Below are 11978 nucleotides of genomic sequence, written 5' to 3' on the forward strand. Positions count from 1 at the left end.
TATCTATGTCTTATAAATATATCTTATCTTACAAACAAAAACAAGCATCTTAAACTAAAAATCTGTAAACAAAACACATACACATCTGAGTACTTAAAATTAAATGGAGGAATTAATTGATTAATCAATTAACTATAAGCAGCAGTAAACCTATTAGTTATGAAACAAATTTAACGTCATAAAAATGATTGAATGTACAATCAACTGGTTGCTCAAAAATAATCACTTAATTAAAATTACACTTTCTAATTATTAACAGTTTTTGATTATTCTAATTATTAAAGTAATCAATATTGCCATTATATATGTTGTTGAGTGCAAAGCTACACAAGTATGGGGGTAAGGAAGAACCAACTGATCAGACAGCATTAGGTTTGATTCCCATTGCCACTCAACTTGCTTGCCCTGTATTTGTTGTAACAAAGCTACTGAAGCTACATGTCAATATCACTTATTTTGACCTGATGGCTGTGAGAAGGGCAACTAATTTGCACTGCCCACTTATAGAGATAAATAAAGTGTAAATGTGCTGTTTCTTAACATTGCATTATATTTCTAAAAACCTGAGGTACCTGTTCTTTATCTGGGTTACGAAACTTTAAAAAAAATGTCTGAGTGGAGGCTATGATAAACAACACAAAGCTCCTAATTTTAATGTAATTTATATATAACATTATTCATTATTACCTCACCAAACATTTTGTGCAGGCTTTAATGATTCAATACACACTTAAAACATGGTATACAGTGTGTGAGGTGGTCAGGGTGACTTTGTAGGAAGACATACGAGCCAAAGTAGTGGTAGCAAGGGTGCTATCTGTTACCTGATTAGAACACCCACCTCTCAATGTCCTTCCATAGTGTTTTACACATGAATAATCAGTTGACCATCATTGGCTGCAGAAATGTATATTAGGCCAAAGTTGAAAGATCACAGCTTAAAATTGGAAGTAAGTATAACTCAATAGATGGAGTACATACTTCAGCTGAGTTTATGTATTACTGCAATAGTGGTGACCATTTGTTTTTAATTTTTAAATACTGCAATTCTCTGTGAAGAGACATGCATGATGTTTATATGTCCTTTCACCACACTGCATGTTGGTTATAAAAAGTTTAATAAACATTTTTTTGTTTTGGTATAAGGATGTGCTGCCACTTATGGATGAAGCTAATGTTAGCTTGTGTTAAATATAATAAATGCACAATAACAGCAGTGGTGGAGGGTGGAGAAGATATGAATCCCCCCATCATTCCAAACTATGATTAGACAAAGTGTTTAGGGTTGGTAGTAGAAGGGAGAGTTTCTAGCCAGAGAGGCAAAACTGCAAAATGAAGGAAAAAATCTGCTCCAGAGCAGCAGCATCTGGAATAAAATATTCAGACCTACAGAGGAAGATATTCACACCTTCTACATAGGTAGAACTCCATCACCTTATTCTCAAATGAGTGGAATAATGCACATACAAAAAGATTCCTCTATGATCCAACATCCCAGCAGCTAGAATTTGGGATGTGTTAAGGACTCCCATGTTCCATTGGAAAAAAAAAAGGGGGAAAGAAATGAGCTGAAGAGTCTGAAGGAATGTATCACTGAAAAGTGTAACAGGTGAACATGTAAAACTATTCTGAACAGCAGACTGTTCACAAACCCAGTAATTTAAGCAACATTATAAATGGGCAGCAATCTCATTCTGCTTTACTCATGTTAGTCCATGAGTGTATGGTCCAGTATGAACATATACCAAGAAGAAGAACTTGCAAATGGTCTTGTGCAGCATTCCATCTCAACAGTAAGTGTGATAGACTTCACAGGTCTCATGGTACAGATCGTGGATATTAATATACCTGTACAAGCACTACTCACCATACAGTGCAATCCATAACTTGTGAAGGAGGTCCCTGATAAAACAAAAATAACTCATTGACTCAGAGTTGTATCAACCAGAGAATGGCTACAAGGTGAAGACAATATCCAGCTACACAAGAAACAGCCAAGGAGTATAAGTAACATGACACCAAAGTATGGGGAGTGGTCTACATGCCGGCCGAGATTATCTCCTCCAAAAAAAAAACAATGGTAAATGTCGGATATACAAGATTGTTTACCTTAATAGCTATTTTTCAGTTTATTTAGTGATTTTATATTCAATGATTATTTAGGTTTCATAACAAAAGTGTCATAGGTTAATTATTTTAAAAGTAATAGTTAAAAGTTTGTTATGTAACTGTATGAAACATGTTGTGTATGCAATTTGACTGCTGTTACTAGGGCTTTAGTAATATTGTTGATATCATCTTACTTGAAGCTTCTGATTTTCTCAAGATATGCATGGTACTGTTGCTACTAAGGTGCTAGATAGTTCTAGATTATTCTGTCACTTATTATAAATGTGTCCAAATAGAAAAAGGCAAGTTAACTGAGAAATAATTAGATAAATGTAGACTGTGTGATGGACAGTTTCGCCATGGTGGGAGATTTTAGGAGTTAGGAAAGAAGAAGTAAGAAAGTTAATTCAAAAAGCATTAAGTTAAAGTTAGCTTAGCTGAAATGGGCAATATTTTAAGATGAGCTTCACAGTTTAACAGAGATAAGGAGAATAAATTTGTCTTGTCCAAGGGTGATAATAAAAAATTGAACCCACCTGTAAGGATGTTAATGAAAAGGAGACAATTAGTTAAAGTTCAGGAAACAGATGTAGTTATCCATGGCATAACGTACTTGAAATTATTACAGATCGTATAGATAGAAAATTTGTTTTGTCAACTATATTCTACTGGGACTGAATCAGCCTCTGTCGACTTTTGACAAGAAAAGAGAGTTATTTAAGAGTTTTAGATACAACTGTGACATCCTACAATATAAAAAAATTCTGTACAGACATTTGACTTGTTTTAAATATATTATTTTTAAATAAGTGGATTATTTGCTGTCCATTTATTGTTTGAATTTATTGCCAACAAGTTGCAGACACATACTGTAAAGATTACAATTCATATACAAAAACTCTGACAGTAATAAGCATAAACGATACAATATGATACTGGGAGGTGATGGATCAGATGGGACAATACACAGAAAAATTGGCATGATTCATGAGAAAGGGAGAAATACACACACTACTGATAACCTGATGAACCCAGTTGATGAGAAGGATAAGATAATATCATAAGAAATGTACAGACTCCAATGGATAAGCAAACAGGAGCAAGAGTCATGGAAGGATACTGTGCAAAACACAACACTTAAAAAAATATAAAAATTGCAGTCTGGACATACAAGACAATCCAGATAAAAGTGGGATTATGAACTGTACAAGAAAGGAAGGGAAATAACTGGAGAGAAAAATACATAGCAAATTAAAAGGGAAATAACAGGGCTGCCCAAAAGCCGACAATGGTTGAAGAAGAAGACTTATATTAATCAATCATGTAAAACAGGTATCCTAGGAAAGGGAACAAGAGTAATGGGGGAATCAGTGCCAGAATATTCTCCACTTATGATGATGCACAGATATGTATGAAGAATGGAACAGAGTGAGAAAACAGTGATGCTACACGTGGATATTCGTGAACTCTTTGCAAGTGAAGACAAAAGCTACGTGTGAAGCCAGAGTGTGGGAATAGAGGGATGAAGCACCATTAAGCAAGGGTGCTAGAGGAAAAACAAGGAAAGAGGGAGAGGTAATGTTGTTCCTGGAGAAAGGACAGAAACCACAGTTGAGCCAGCTAGAAAGAAGCCACAAAAGAACCTGACACAGAGTGAACTGGATGAGAGATATTACTCAGTGTAATAAACACAGCCAATGTCAAAGGATGTGAAACTGAAAACCAAAACAGAGGAAGCTAGGTACAAAATCATGCACTAAGTCTTAATTCTGTTGTGTCAAATCAAAACATTCTGTTTTCAATTGCACAGAGGAAGTCAGCTGCAACAGAAGGGTATGTTATACTCCTAGGAATTGACTGAGAGATGTCACATGTTAATTTGCATGTTTAAATGCAACTAAAGCATGTGGAATTCAGTGGGACTTAAAGGCTAGTGGTGTGTGAAAATTTATATGCTAGAGGACAGTAAATAAAAAACACCAGTAACTGCATCAGAATCGCTGCATTATAATCTCAGTTAATCCAAAATATTGTATTATGTGGGAGTCTGTTCTTTTGTGCAAAAAATGATGAACACATAATTACAGTGTTACACAGTTAACTGGTATACCATTACAGTAAAAATGAAAAATTACTGGTGAATATGGACAAGTTAAACATTGTTACTTATTAACACAGTAATACTGTGTTATCTGAATATACTTGGCAATTTTATTCTTAATCATTATAACAGTCAAATGTTTTATTTTACAAAATAAATTGATATCAGTTTATGTTGTTTTACTTTAAATATAAGCTCCATGAATAATGTAAAAAAAATATTAGTTTTTACTTCATGTATTTGTTTACCTAATACATAACTATTCATTTCCTTTGGTAAATTACACAGCACTTGGGTTGCTATGTAGTTATAAATTTAACCATTAAGGCCCAATTATTATAGTAACCACATTTATAAACATGTAAAACAATACTGACATGAATACAATAACAAATCTGGAAAAGTATTCATAGAACTGTTAGGACAGGTGATTGATAAGTGAATAATTTGTCATTGTTTCTAAATGTTAAACAGTACCATAATGTGAACTGCATGTTTGTGAAGCGACTTGAAAGTTATATGGAATGAATAATAGTTAGACATGGTTCAAATGGCAATAAAACTAAAATTTAAGTATAAATAGATGTATATTGTTTCAAACTTTAGGCTGTTTAGAATAAACAATTGTGGTTTTCTGTTACAATTTGCAGTCAGTTGTTTTACTAATAAAATAGGGGTAATTTATAATTATTTCCTTATTTTGAATGGTGGTCATGGTGTCAGTCAGTTCACTCGACCTAATAGAGAGATAGGATAGAGAAGAGAAAAGATAAAATAGTTTTTCTGAAAAAACAAAATAATGTTTTGACCTGAAGACGACCTTGGAAGGTCGAAACATTGTTCTCTGCTTATCAATAAAAGTGTTAATACCCATACCAACCATTCTGAGATACATTTTTATTTCAAGTGGGTTTCTTGTCATCAAGAAGAAAGCATTTTATATTTATTTAGGGGGTTTTAGGGGTTGCACAAGGACATATTTGAAAATTTCCAGATGAAAAAAGTAGGGAATTTGCACTCATAAAGGGAAATAAAATACAGTGTAAATTGTAAATAAAGGTTTTCATTGACACTGAAGTGTTTTTCTCCCTTTATTAAATGCTACATATGGGACCTTCAAAAAATAAAAAAAAGAGACCCAGGACCTTTCACTGTGGAACTAGTAAGAACCCCAGAAACAATAATTCAGTAGTCAAATGTCTGTAACAAAAGCTGACAAGTTGGAATAAAATGTACATACAATGGATAAATGAAGTAATCTAAGTTCAAAGCAGACTACTAGATTTGTAAAACAATAGTTTGTTCAAAATATCTATGATTTATTATAAATATTAATATACACAGAACACTATTCACTAAACATATTCTTCCTAACTTGAAACAGTAGTCAAACAACTAACATTTATTACTTTTTTAGAGCAAAAAATTTTTGTGGTTTTGTAATCTGCACTACAGAATTGATTTTGCAATTAAAAAACATTAATAATGGTATTACCTAATTAACAGTATGTATAAACATGTAAATACACATTCTCAGGAATCAATAATAACATTTGCATGAAAAAAACAACAACAAAAGAAAACACTGTCTGAAAAACTTAACAGGTTGTACCTCTAGAATCTGATATTTATTTGACCCTTTTGTTACAAATCATAAGTTAAAGGCCATGTCATCGTATTTATTGATTTGCAAACAAAATATTATTGAAATACTGTTTTATGAATTTATGTCAATAAGTTAGGAATTAAATTGTAGATTATAATTCAAATTTTAATATTATATACGAGTTAATTTCTTAATTTAAAAGAAATATTAAAAGAACTTGCCTAAATATACATTTTAGTGAGTCACCTGGTATGTTGAATACAACACTGTTTAAAATTAGATGTTTGTGATGGCAAAATACTAAGTCTATAATTTCATACAAATTAGGAACTCAAATTAACAAGCTAAAATATAATACAAGAATTTCATCTATTTCTTTTTTGAAAATGGTCCCTTATATACTCTTACTTCATTCAATATATGATATGATATAAGTTTTATGCATTAACTGTGATAAAAGAAATCAATAGCACACAAACATTTAAAGTTGTTAACCAATCCAAAGATACAGTAATTAATAATTTCATTAAAGCTTATAATAAACTTTATTCTACACAATTCTTATGTAGATTTAACATTTCTTTATACTATTCCCCAACTACATAAATCTCCAATTAAATTTAAGATTTATATACAGTTCAATAAGAACAATTATCAAACAACTGGCTATATTATTACATAAATTATTCAATATTTTACTTGATAAAATAAAAAATGTAAGTGTCAATAATAAAAAACATACTTTTTGGATTATAAAAAATAACCTATTTTAAAATATTTTAAAAAGTGTGAACAAATAAATAATATTCAAACATTTGATTTCACCACATTGTACACTACAATTCCATTAAAAGATTTAATCTTTGTTTTAAATTCATTAATAGAATAGTTCTGTTATCTTTTTATAGAACTGGAAGAAAGAAAATTTAGCTCCAAAAACAAAAGAAATATTAAGTTTCTGTATTTATAGTAATTATATATTTTTCAATTAACAGATTTTTTAAACAAGTAATAGAAGTTCCAATGGAAACTAACTATTCATCTTCTACAGTAAATTTATATCTTTACTATTATTATAACAGATTTATTGAAAACTACACAAATCCATAAATTCTTATGTTAACTTATAGACATATTGATGATTTAATTAGTATAAATAATGTTATTAACATTATTTATTTGGCAGAATTAGAAATTGAAAATACTTCAATATCTAACACACAAATATATTATTTACATTTAGAAATTAAAATAATTGATAAGGATGTCAATGTAAATATTTCTGCTAAAATAAAATATTTTGCATTTTCAATTTGTGGTTCACATTCTTTTAATAGTAATGCACCATATCCTTCTGAGCATTATAACTTTGAATTAATTCAGATATTGTAAAATTTGCAATAAATTACAATATTTTTAGTAATGTTGAAATACTGATACAAAAATTAATTACCATATTAAATAAAAAAATTTAAATAAAATTATTAAACTATTTTGTAACAAATATAAGAATGTATTAAATAAAACACAATTAGAGAAATTTTACTTAAATTTTCTAATAACTATTTTTAGTTGTGAATAAGGCCATTTAGCAACTTGGCACTACTTTATGTAAATGTACGTCTTGCCACATATACAGGCTTACTTAGAACATGATAGTCACAGTAGACTTGGTAAATGGGTGGTGGTTGGGAGCTACGCTAGTTTGTTTAGATAGCTGGATGGAACACTTCATCCTGGTAATGTTCAGTTTCTGTGCTCTCAATTAGTGCCTTTCTACCATATTGGAAGCTGGAATGCTAACTTAAAGAGGTAAGTCTTCAAATTTTTATTTAAATTAATTTTTCTTCTTTACTTGGGAGAGCAGTTACCTTCCCACAACTGTCTGACGGCAGTGAAGGCTGATACAGATGTGGGCTTGAGCATCCACATCTTGCTCTCCTAATTTCTATATCTATTGCTACCGTTTTATTTCCCCTGGCAAGTGGAGGTAAAGACTGATAGATGGCAAATCTCCACCTCAATGTGGGTCTCCAAAACTTAGGGTACTTTTTATAATCCTACATTATAGCTTGTATCCTGGGGTATTTTCAATTAGTGTAGCATTTTTTGTTTATTTGTGTTTCAGCTTGTTTTTTAAATTGAAACTAATATACATATATAGTATTATGAGACTTAAGCTACTTAAACTAAACATTTTTATTTTCATTTTATAATATGTAGTCATTCTAAGTATGAAGAAAAGTATAATTTATATTTTCAAGTTCTTTTTTATGATGGTTACTAGGTTTGTCAAGTGGCAGACTCTACATAGAGTACGAAAAATAATAATATATAGTCTCACTAAAAATAAATGTTTGAAATGTAATTAGGAGGTTTTAGAGATTATGCAAATAATATTTGAAATTTTGTAGATGAAGAACAGTTTTTCTAAAATCATAGCAAGAGATTACTTTTCACTTAGATTAGTCAGGAAACAGACTATTTTCACAAACAAATCTTTAATAAAAACATTTCATTAAAAAACCTGATTTTTTGTGTACAAAAATGTAATCTTTACTAAAAGTCAAACAAAGTTTGTGAAGATACATATGCTGTATCAAAGTTATAATGCAAATGTGTAGTTGAACTCTTGTATTTTATAGCAAGCCCTTCGTGAAAGGGTTAAATACAGTTCTAACCTTCAGAATATATCTTGCTGCCAATACAAGTAGAAAAATATGTGAAAGTAGCTTTTTGTAGTTCCTATACTTTTAAGCCTGTATTGATGTACATGCCAAGGTGTGATACAACTTGTGTATCATGAAGCACCTGAACAGCCTTGCAATCCAACAAAGTAGGCCAAACTGAATGTTGAACAGCTTTTTTCAGCTCTCTACATTTACAATCACAAAGATCTAAGCTAACACTTGTATGAACAATGGCCACAGTGAACAGATAATGTCCCTGGATGGCCATTTCAAGGGTACACACATTTGTGTTTTCTTCAATCTCATTGGTATACATACCCTCAAAGAATTATTGCTCCATAACAAATAATATTAATGTCATTGAATGATTTCTGAATATGCCAAAAATATGCCCTATATGCTACACATTTGGCATAAATAAAAAATATTCTCATTAATAAATGAAAAAATCTAAAACTGTGTAGTGAAACAAAACTGCATAGAGGTTTGATTAACAATGATCCTACTTTCTACAAAGAAAAGCACCCTTCTTTACAGTTTTTCAATTCTAATTAGTGGTTGGGAACAATGATTATTGTGGAGCCAGTCATTCATTGTTAGTTCAAAGTGATGGGACAACAAAACTATTTATTTTAATTAAAAATTTATCAAGTATTTTGTTTATTTTAAAAAGTAATTTAAAATCAAAATAACACCATTTTATATACAGAAGCTTCTTAAAAATAATATTTCACAAGTGGTTACATAAAATCACTTACTCTATTCCTTTAGAAAAGAAATTTTATTATGAATTGAAGATTAGATACATAACCAATATGTAAATTTTCTTCTATTAAAATAGAATCAGAGAAACAATTTAAAAATAAATTATCACAGTCAGAAGCAGCAACACAGCCAGTGTTTCCATTATATCTTTTCTGTCACTTACTTTGTGGTAATTTATATGTTTTGTGGCCCAGTTTCTTATTTTCATTAGGTTTCACTGCCATAGAAAGCTTCATGTTAGATGCTCTGTACATTAAGCCACCAATAATTACCATTTTTGTGTGGTTTTTTCTTGAAATCTGTTGGTAATCTGGTTTTCTATATATGAAACAGAAACATAATACAATATTTATAATTATATATGTGCACATACATATGAAAAGACTAAATTTAAAAGAATGAACAAAAAACAAAGATACTACTTTTTTACAAACAAAAGTGTCTTCCTTTACAGTTTGTAAATTAAAATTAGTAGGTGGGAACAATGATGAATATGGAACTAGTCATTCATTGTTAGTTCAAAGTAACGGAACAGCAAAACTATTTATTTTAATAATGCCTTCTTTTGTTTATTTTTCACTACAGTGAACAATAGATATTTTTATCATTCAATAATGCAGTATAAAAACTTATGGATTTCAGCACAAGTTATTTTCAACATAAATGGCAAGGTCAGATATCCCTAATGTACTGGCATAACAATTCATAATTTAAAACTGCTGATCTAAGAAAGGGCAGTTATTCAGCAACATATGCCACCTACAACGTTACTCTTAAGCACATAGCAATATTTGCCATTAATTATAGTGCCATTGCAGATGAAAGAGTAAAGAATACTCAGAAGCACATAATGGCTTGAATTTTGAACTTTCAGAGCACAAGTATGTTAAACGCAAGGCTATGCCCATTTATTTTATGGAATTCACAATTGCTAAACAAGTATTAAAATTATTATACTTAACTCAATAAAAGTACTGTTAAGGTGAATTTACTTATCACTTCTGTATTTAGTTACTGGTTGGTCAGTAGCCTTATTTTACAAAAGAAACTTTTTGGTGAGAAAGTCGATAAGTTGCCCTTCTTTTTCCTAAAGATATATTAATATTCTTATTTTAACAGTTAATAAAATCATAACTACTAAATTTAATTTTCCATTCTTCCATAAAGCTCAACTTTTATTAATCAACTCTAGCCAGATATTCCCAAGAAAGAAAATTATATTGTAATTAATGATTATTTACCCAAGAAACTTTTCAACTTAGGTTAATGATATTTTAATCAGTGTTCACCTTTCTGTTAAATGACAATGTTTCATCAAAGATGTTTTATGAGACAACTTGCTGCTACAACATTCGCTCAATATGTCTGATACCAACTCACATTTGGGGCTGTCATGATTTAGTGAAAGCATGCTCTGGCAAACCTTTTTAAAGTTACTGTCTATATAAGGAATGTGTTTAAAGAGATTCATCAATACACTTACATATTACTATGTTGTATAACTGCTGTATGCTTATCAACATAGGCTCTATTTGATACACTATGTGTACTTCAGAAATGTTTTGGCTGCAACAATGAACTGATTCCAACTGTACAGTTTAAATACAACCAGAATTAATACAGACGTTCAGCATTTGCCATTTCTTCCAAACAAACTGTATACTTCAAGATCAAAAATGTGGAAACAAATCTTAACTTTAAAATGTCAAATGAAACCTATAATTCATGGTTTCAACCACCAAGTTGATTTCAGATTAGTTTTTAAACTCACATCACACATACAGGATTTTTCCATAGTAAAGACCTTCTCTCACTTTCTCTTTGCATATATATTTACATGTGTGGAGTCTGTAAGGTTTAGAATATTGGTAAAATAAAATGCCATATACTAGTTACAGCCAATGAACAAATGAAAATTTCCATAAAAACACAAAGAAGTTGAGTAACTTCCGTGTTTCCTGTATAGGCCAACACAGTACAAAAATTTGGAATTAACACTAATCTGGAATTACTGAATAACATGTAGTCTTCTTCTATAGTGCACAATTTTAAATGTGTATGGTATTTTTGTTTGTTGCTCCTTCACTTTCTACGCGTTTTAATTTTGATTAAATAATCAATATTGCAGCAATGCATTTTAGTTATTTACTTATGAATGATGTAATTCTTCTATTTGGCTTCAGATACTGATGATGGAATCTGTAGAATTTTGAAATGTTTACCTTTATCCCTTTTTGTTATAAATAATGTTTATCTTAAGTATCATTATTTTCTTTACTAGTCTTGATGTAATAGCACGTTACACCATGACCTTGTATAGCAACTAACTTTAAAACTTTTTTTTTTCTGGTCAATACACAGGGTGGCATGACTAGTTTCAAGTAGCTGGGCTTGTCTCAGATTGCCCATGATATACTTGTACAAGTCTTCAAGAAAAGGGGAGGAAACTGGCAATTTAATAACTATTAGGGTAGGGTGTTTAGTTCTATTTAACATCATTTTATAAGTAAAATGTTGAAGGATGAGTGTTTTACCTTGTAGAACTTTTAGCATGGTTTCATTTCTACTTTAAGGTTACATCTAATTTAGGGTTGCCATCACACAATTGCAGACAGTAGGAGTTGAAAACATTGTGGGTGTAAACTCAATGCGTGATCATAACTGATTTTAATAGCTGATAGGTAGTTCAATATCAGTGTTTGGATTT

Source organism: Tachypleus tridentatus, chromosome 13 (genome assembly GCF_004210375.1).
Source record: "Tachypleus tridentatus isolate NWPU-2018 chromosome 13, ASM421037v1, whole genome shotgun sequence".
Lineage (NCBI taxonomy): Eukaryota > Metazoa > Arthropoda > Merostomata > Xiphosura > Limulidae > Tachypleus > Tachypleus tridentatus.